At 37.1% G+C, this 9,722-nt stretch overlaps 1 long non-coding RNA gene across 2 annotated transcripts in view; it reads left to right on the forward strand.

Moving 5' to 3' along the window:
- The window catches only part of LOC114572531 (uncharacterized), an 88,235-nt gene extending 86,059 nt beyond the window's left edge, over nt 1-2,176 (forward strand). For both annotated transcript variants that reach the window (XR_003694777.1, XR_003694776.1), the window contains one exon: nt 1,718-2,176. This is a non-coding gene — a long non-coding RNA (uncharacterized LOC114572531). The remainder of the gene's footprint in view (nt 1-1,717) is intronic.
- The last annotated feature ends 7,546 nt before the right edge of the window (nt 2,177-9,722 follow it).

Below are 9,722 nucleotides of genomic sequence, written 5' to 3' on the forward strand. Positions count from 1 at the left end.
TATGATTTTAACAATCAAACATTGATTGTTACTCTAATCATAAATATGATAAAGAACGGTTTAAAGGAAGTCTAATGACATTGTTTTTACTTCATTTTATTTTTTATGTGATACAGAAAAAAAAGCAGGAGATCTACGGAACAACAGCAGCACGTGTGATTTAAATAGCAGGCTGTTAAACACAGCTAACCTATAATAGAATACCATCTGAGAGCTCCAATCGTATAAAAAAAAAAAGAAGAAGCAGAGTAAAATGTGTAAAACCAATAACACACTCCAGATTCTGATGCATCTGCTTGCTATAAACACATCCATGGTGCCAGTAGCCATTACAGAGCAAGCCAGTTATTACTTACAGTTTTTGCCGATTGCTTAAACACTGAAATCAAAATTATTACACAATTATCAAAACCTTACATTAAAGGAGAAAAACATTGGCCAAGATGTGCACTACTATATACACAATATCAGCCTCACACTTTTTGCAAATAAATAAAATAAAATACACACAGTGATTTGCAAAATATTAAACACACTTGTATTCATTAGACACAGAAGTATATCATGATGTCACTTCCTTGCAATTCCAAAGCACTGACTGTCAAATGACCACACCTATGAGCCAATCTGTGAAACACAGCCATCAGGTGTGCAAGCACATGATTGCCTAATTGTAGACACACCATTCAGGTTTAAGCACTATAAAAATGCAGCAGGTTAGTTCACCTGCTCTCAACCAGGCCTGATCCAGCTAGGTGAAGAGATAATGTCTAGTATTTTCTGTACTTTTTCAGATCTTTTTTTTTTTTTTCTTTTTCTGCAATTGTAACCTGTACTGGATACAGTATTTTATGTTTGTCTGTTGTTGGTTGAGCTAACAGTGTTATGCACACTACTGTAGTAGCATGAAAACTGGGACATGTTTTGTTGTGATTTTCCATGTTGACTGATTTGGGTATATGGAGAGAAATGCAGCACTGGTCTTGTGTAGTGTTTGATGAACTTATTGTATATTTGCACTTTCTCTGTGTATTTCATTACAGTACTCTAATCACTTAGAAGTAGAATTGCTGAAAGTGTTTTCAGTTAGCAACAGCAGTGTGTAACTGATTCAAACAGAATAAGATCATGAGAAACATTTGTGTTTCATATGGTAACAAAATATGTTTTTTTTATAAATTAGTGTATAGTTTTTGCAAGAGTGTTACATTTTGTGAGAGGTCTGAGGTGTTCTGCTAATTGGGTGTAGTGTTTTTCAAAAACCGGTCCCTGCTTTCAAAATAGTGCTTAAGCAATCAACTGTCATTAACAGTCTGAACCCTGCACTGTTTTTAATGCCAGGTTTTGTTATATTAAATAGTATATTATGGGATATTACAATTCCTGATATAATACCTGTAGACAATCTGAGGAACATTGATAAATCGTTGCCCATGTTGTAAGGTTTATTTTTAAGAAAATAAAATGTGTTTCCTTCTCTGCAGGTCTGCAAAAAAATACATCTTTATTAGTGGCTTATTGGTGGTTTATTCTGTTGGATTGCGTGCCGTTCCAGCCATGTTGTGTTTAATTTGCTCACAGCCTATAATGCCCAATAATGTGTCTCCTTATGTTTTCATATTTTTTTAAATCATTTCCCCCATTCATGTCCTTTCACCTTGTTGTTTTGTGTTATTTCCCTCCATTCTAACAATGTTTTTCTCTCGTTGTGTTCCAGTTGACATATTGCTGAGTCAGTTTGGGGTCATGACATCATCGTCATGAGATGGGGCGGCTGCTGAGTGGTGACCACAGGCAGCAACAGAAGACATGGGGCTGAATGTCCTTGTTTGCAGCTGCTGGTTCTTGGCAAAAAAAAACATTGTGCGGTGGAGTTGCCTCAGGGAATAATTTGCTCAAATGTTGAAGGCAAGAAAAAATTCAAGAGGTTTGCAAAGGCAGTAAGTAAGATTTTTATTGTCGCATTGCACCAGATGACCATAAAACACCTGCAGGAGGTCGATAGCGTCTGTAATTGTCCAGGTGCTGAGTTTAGTTGGCTTTCCAAACTCTTTCCTTTTCTTTTAGTTTCGCTTGTGGGCTGTTTTGGCTCAAAATCCCCAGACCCAGTGAATGCAGATGCTGTTAAAATCCCAGCTGGTGGTGAACACAGCAAGTAACACATAAGTAAATTAGTACTGTGTATATATATATATATATATACTGTATATATATATATATATATATATATATATATATATATATATATATATATATATATATATATATATATCATTACAAGCTTCGGTTCTTTGTTCACTAAATTCACTAGGTTTGGCAGGGAGATTGGCACTAGCAGACCCATAAGAGCAGTAAGACACAAGAAACACACACAACTACTGACTTGAAAGAATAATAGAAAATATAATTAATAGAAAATACATTTATGAAAGGTTCTGTTCAGTTTCATTTCTCTGGTATACCTTACTTCCCTTTTCTTACGTTTTTCATTGTCTTTAGAAAACCAAATTAGTTCCACCTGACTCAAATCTACCTAAGTCAAATATAACATGGAAATAATTAGAAAACAAATAAATGTACAGCCAAAATATACATAGTAATACAATTATGATAAAATAAAGGTTAAAAACAGAAATGCTCAACTCTCAGTACCAGGTGTATAGCCATACGGAAAAATGAAATGTAATCTCTGTTTGAACAAGTTGGTTCAGTTATCAGTTCTTAATAGTCTCAAGTTCTTAAGTACAGTATGCTGTTATTTTGTTTGTATAACTGTGTGTATTTACAGGTTTTCTCCTATTCTACTAAACATCCTCTGATGACTAAATTCATTTGTTCTTCCTCTTTGTGTTGCAGATAATATACCTTGCCTGTATCTACATCAAATAAATCCTATTCTATTAAATCTTGTTTTGGAATTTAATATTTAAAAAAAAGGTCAAAACTGGTAACGGCAATGAATGATGTAAGGTGACGTAACAGATGTCATTGCGTCACGGACTAAGGTCTAAAATTCCTGTTTGTTTGACACTCCACCACCCCATAACCCCAACCTGCTTATACTTTGTCATCTCGCCTCCTTGCAAATCCAAGTGATGGAAAAAGTACTCTACTTCAATATAAGTACCAATACCACAATGTACAAATACTCCACTATAAGTACAGTATAGGCCCACAATTCCTGCATATAAAATCTTACATAGCCTAAGTTAAAGTACTTGTTCTGCAGGGACTTTATAAGATTTAAAGTGTGAGCTGCATGTTGTGACTACATGGTTGAGGTGGAGCTACTTTTAATTTCTACTTTTGGCTCTCTCCAAAGGGTCTAAAAAGAAGAATGAATTGTATAAGGAATTATTTTGTTGTAGTTCTCACCTTGACTAATTCCATTTGATGATACTTCATACTTCTACTCTCTTAAGTTTTTTTATTTCATCTGACTGCTTTAGTTACTAGTTATTTTTTTTTATATCAAGATTTTACTTTGGGAATCATAAAAGCTTCTCAAATACAAAGCTTTATATTTGTTTTATTCTTGGAGGCCCGAAAAGGTAATTGTGGTCCATTATTTTACAAAAAGAAGCAAAGATAAGAGAATAGTTTAAAACATAACATGGATTTGTGTATCAAATGCTGTTTTTTCTTCTCTTCTACCTGATTAATAATCTCATGACCCCTGAGATTTCTTTTTAGACCCTTTGGAGAGAGCCAAAAGTAGAAATGACTGGTACTGTATTTACCCTCATAGCATTTTTAAATGCATGTAACTCTGTTAATATAAAACCCCGTCATCTCTCGGTCTGTGACTTTTCCTAAATAGGGTAGTGAGTTATGGGGGTTGCGGTGTAAAAAGAAAACCACCAGCAGGTAAATTTGACCCCCACTGTATAGAGGTGGGCGATATATCGTTTAGACGATAATATCCAAATTGTTGTCTGGACGATATGCAAAATTGGGATAACGAATATTTCATAATTTGCACAATCCGACCCCCCAAACATGAAAAGAGCTTTAGGAAGTTAAAGAGAAAACAAATAACGCACACTATAACCTTCTAAACAATTATATGTAGCGATTTTAATACTGTAGGGGTTTGTTTGACTGTATTTTTTGTACAAAATCACGATCGTCCCGCACGAGAGTAAGATGCTACTAGTTCTTACCTGTGTGTTATGCTGTTCACTCATGTCAACAAAGATGGCGGCGCGCGATTGTGCAGCGGCTCTCTTGTCGGTATATATTTATACAAGTACGTACAGCCACACTGAACTAATCAATACAGGACCACGATACAACACAGCCGTGACGAGAGCCTTCCAGGCGGCTCATAACATCCCGGAGGAAATAGCCTGACCGAGCCCTCCAGGTTGTTGTCGGCGTTAGCACGCCGAGCTAGCTATCTACCGGCAGGATGAGAAAATAACTCCGGCACGACCAGAGGCGGAGGACTGCATTTTTGTGCACAATGAGTATCAACTGCAGGATCGTTTCCCAGCACAGCTCACCTGACCTGAAGCCCTATTGGTAATATACTGACCATTTTATTTACTACGAAAACAGCACACTGCCGTCTACATAGCCCCCGATGCTAACGTTAGCACAAGTTTGGTTCACTGCTAACAATAGTGAACAAACTGCAGCGCGATCACCTGGATACGGGATACAGGGGACTTTAACAAGGCGTCCTTAAAGTCTGTTCCCCTCCAGCTTTCTCCCAGCATGTAGATTGTGTTACTAGAGGGAAGAACACACTAGACCATGTATACTCTAACATCAAAAAAGCACACAGAACTGCACCTCTCCCTCACCTGGGCCAGTCAGATCACATCCAACTCCTGATCCCAGGATAAGTCCCGGTCAGAAGGACTATACAGCCCAGTAGAAGGACTATCAGAACCTAGTCTGACCCGGCCTTGTCCCAGCTCCAGGACTGCTTCCAATAAGGACATGGTTGTGTGCAATATGTTACAGAACAGAGCCCTTTGTTTATTGTTATGATTTCATCTTGCTTGTACATTTTCCCAAGAGAACCACCGAAATAGCCTCCGAACAGGGCTTCTTTTAACTTCTAGAAGGATTTCAAAAATATCGTCTGAATATCGAGATATTGAAAAAAAATATCGAGATATTCATTTTTGTAAATATCTCCCACCCCTACCACTGTATATTAGCATTCACAACACCGCCTAGAAAGGCCAGCATTCCATTTACTCCTAATTCATAATAATCATTGTGCTTTTTTTATCTTTTATTTTCAGACATTGTGCTGTTGTTTCAAAAATCTCATCTGCAGCAGCAGAGACAAGACGTCAAAAGTGAGATAAAAATGCTGATTTAAAAAAAAAAAAAAAGAAGAGGCAGATCCTGGGTGGGTGTGTTAGTGTTTGAAAGAGAGGGTGTGAACTAAAGGAAGAGAGGGACAAAGAGCAAACAGGAAAGAGTGTGTGTGTGTGAAAGAGAGCAAGATGGTGTGAGTCAGAGGAGAGAGAGAATGAGGAGGGGAGATATATTTGTCTGCCTGTGAAACTTGTTTGGGATACCAAGCCTGTTAAAGTTTAACAGAAGTGAATCCTGTGTGTAAGCATCTGATGACAATACACCAATAAAACATCTCAGGCCGAGGAAGCGGTCTGTTGTTGTTGGTGTGTTTGAAGGAGAACTACACTTCACGTTTCTGTAAAGTACATTTAGGACATGTTCACATACACATTTGCTCTGACACCCACTGGCGAGAATTATTCAAAACTGAACAATTTTTATTTTCAACAACGCTGCAAAGTGATAATGACAACAGACAGCAAGTGACCAAAACTGTACTCTACATTATTTACCGTTGTATTTACAACTCTCGGTTGGAGTGTGAAACCTAATTTTACAGAATGCAAAGTGCAACGACACATCTCACGTTTGATTGACACACAAAAAAAACCTGGTAGTTAAATGTCCTAACTGTACATTTAAACTGTACAAAAAATAAACCATTCATTCATACAAGTTAAAGTATACATCAAACAATTTGCAAGTTGAATTGACATTTAATAACCGTATATCTTAACGGAACCATATCTTGGTTCAGATTTAATCACTTTTTAAATGTTTATTTTTGAGCAAAGGAAATGTATTGATTCCATTAGGATCAGTATATCTGGCCAATAACAGCCTTTCATCAAATGTCAATAACTCAATGTAGTTCTATAAACATGCAGTTTTCTTTTGTTTTGCACATTTTATTTTTCAAGTACTTCTTTTGCTTTTTTAGAAATCCTTTTTCCATTATGAAAAGTAACTTAGCACTGGCTGGAAACCATTTTTTTTTGCTGACCTGCATTGGTTTTGCTTCTTACCTTCCTGCAACGATGTGGAAGTGTAATTGAGGATGTTCTGACCACACCCAGCAGAGGTACAAAAGACTAAACGTTCCACCAGAGAGGGCAGTGAAACACTGCGTTTTAGCCTGGTATTAAAGGCACAGTTGGACATTTAGAAAAAATGCGCTATTTACCTTTTACATTTTTTGACAAGACAGCTGAAGAAATGAAAGGGAAGAGATAAAGGGAATGACATGCAGCGAAGGGCCGCAGGTCGGAGTCCCGCTGCGTTGAGGCGTAAACCTCTATATATGGGCATCAGCTATACCAACTGAGCTATCCGGGCGCCCCGCTATTTACCTTTTGACGAAGAGTTAGATGAGAGGTTTGATACCACAGCCATGGTGCGATTTGCCAGTGGGGATGCGTGGGATTTATTTTTTATCCCCGGTGGGGACAAAATCAAAGTGATCATCTACGTCACCATTAGCCTAGACCAGTGGTTCTCAACCTTTTTGAGTCGTGACCCCCAGAAGAATGAGGCTGGTGTTCACAACCCCCCAAACCCATCTGGAACGAGAAAGAGAGCTGCAAAGAGCTTTTCTTTTTTTCTTTTTTCTATTTTTTATCAAACTGGTCATTAGATGCAAACATTTACATGTTTCCGCATGATGCAATGGTATTTATGCCATGTTTATAACCTAAGGGGTCAAACATTAGTGTTATTATAATTATGATTATAATAGTAATTATTAATTGTTTGCAAACTGACAGATTAGAGGAGAATGGACTGGAAAAAATCTTCTCTCTGAGAATGCAAGTCTACTTTCAGAGAAGCTTAGCAATGCATTAAATCATCCTGAAACATGCATTAGTTGAGCATTACTTAATTATATTATTCGTACCCTTATTATAAAGTGTTGCATATTTCTCCTCTGAACTACAGTAAACTTTCATTTACGGTTAAAGTGATTTACAGATTTCATAGATGGAAGGGTAACGTGGGGACGGCGTGTAGATGGTGCTCAGTAAGGATGGAATTACTCCTACTGAGAGTTCATGACCGTATGGGGTTAGAAAAGTCATAAATGTAAAGAGTTGATGAAAGTCTGTTTTTTCTGAGTTGAAATTGAAGGGTTATATCCTTTTTTTATATACACGTTCTTTAGATCTTGATTAGAAACCACTAAGTAATTACTACAGTTGTCTCACTCAAAAACAGCTATGTGTATATATTTAACATTTTGTCTCATAATCTGTCTTTTTGAATGCTAAAAAAAAACAATACCTCCAACTATTTTCAGATCAAAGATGGTTAAGTATTCAGCCTTCCTTGATTTTAACATAGACATATCAACACATTTTATATTATTATTATTATATTAACACTGGAAATGAACTAGACTGTAGTATCTGCTGATCAAAAGAATTTCCATGGATGTCAAAAATTTGAAAATGCAACAAAAAAAAACCAAGCATTTACTGTTCAAGGAAACAAAGTCCCAGTAAATTCCAGATTCTACAATTGGATAGCAGATATAATCATACCCATAAATTCCATTAAGTGAGTCAAGTTTTGGCAGCTCAGTGCTGTTTTTCAGCTTTACATGGCAGGCTGGAACAATGTTTGTCTGTGGCTTTGGTTTGATTTGATGAACTACACAGAGATTATATGTGACAGAAGAGGTTGAGTTTTGACATTTTGGTCAAGTCAGGTGAGGACACCCACACAAAACACATCAAGCGCTGTGTGAATGTCTGCACAGTTACCAGTGCACAGCTATTTTGTAAAGACACATCATGTGGAAAAAGTTACCTTCCAGCTTGTAAGATGATGATGACAAGCTACATGTACAGTGTAAATACTTTTGGATGCACCTGAACGGAAATCTCAGTCCACCACTTTCGGTCCAAGCCTGACTTTTATCTAGCTTCATCAAATACTTCAGGTCAAATTTTAAATTTGTTCAATACTTTGGTTTATGACTAAACACCTGCTAAAACTAATGATATTATGCAAATGTTAGCATGTTAACACGCTCAAATAAGATCGTGAACATGGTAAATGTTATACCTGCTTAACATCAGTATGTCAGCATTTTCATTAAGAGCATATTAGCATACTGATGTTAGCATTTATCTGTCAGCCTCACACAGAATTTTTTAACTGTGCCCCAATTCCATACTACATACTAATTCTACAAAATATGTACTACTATGCTAATAGTATAGTATACTGTTTTAGCAGTTAGCATACAAACAGGGACGGACTGACAATCTGTGCGTTCGGGAAATGTCGGCCATTGGGACAAAAAAAGTCTAATAAAGTAATATTAACAGCCAACAGCGGGGGGGGCGCTAATACGGTCACTTATATGCTACGTAAAAAAAAAAAAAAAACTGAAGAAGAAGAGTAGGCCTACTATCTGTCTCTCGTGACTGATGCAGCAAAATGCAAAAAGCTCGCCGAGCACAGAGCTCACATCTGTCATGATGAGGGACAGAAAGCAGAGTTAATTTCACATCAGTAACAGGTACTGGTAAGTGCCAGGAGCAGGACACATTATAATAGGCTGCCTTTATCCCTATCTTAGCAAATTGCATAGTCAGCTATCAACACGGGTATGTGCATCATGATTATGAAAATGATTGAGCCATTTAGTGCTGTCAAACTTAATGTGTTTAATCATTTCTTTTAGGTTAATTTGAAACATTAAATGCGTTAGAAATTAATCACGGGTTGACCGCTATTTCACTTTGTTGTATATGAGAGGTTGTAGTGAGCTCAATTTTGCTGCTAGGATGAAGACTATGGTATTGAATTAAACGGGAAAACATCGGGCATGCATTGGTACCACTCTAAACGTGCTAACAAACAGGGAAGGGGGCTAAATAATTCACCAAATTGGACGAAAAGTTTAACCAAAAAATCCTAGCTTGCACTTTCTGTCTGTCTTCCATCAGAGTGCAGTTTCTTTTTTGTTCAGGTACAGCAAGTAGCCTACTTTATCTCTGAAAGTGTTGTCAGTAATACTCGGTACTGTTTTATAATTACAAGTTTGTGTGATTTAGGTTTCTGTAGCCAGTGACATTTCATTATTTGTATTTTATTTTCAATGCAGATGTAATAGCATTGTCAATTTTTGGTTTTTATTTGAAGGCTGAGGCTTCATTAATAAACACAACTCCTATTATCGTCATTGGTTTTGAGATGTTACTTCCTGTGAATACCTTGTCTGATAGGCTACAGTATTGTGGCATAGTATCGGGACATCCTGGCTAGTGTCTGTCGCGCACGGCTAGGGGCGAATGGCCAGACGATGGGCCTATTTTGGGAAAGTCCACGGCTGTTTCTTAGCCCCAGTCTGTCCCTGTATACAAACAAATCAACACACCTTGAAATACTTATGTAGG

Source organism: Perca flavescens, chromosome 17, assembly GCF_004354835.1.
Source record: "Perca flavescens isolate YP-PL-M2 chromosome 17, PFLA_1.0, whole genome shotgun sequence".
Classification (NCBI taxonomy): Eukaryota; Metazoa; Chordata; class Actinopteri; order Perciformes; family Percidae; genus Perca; species Perca flavescens.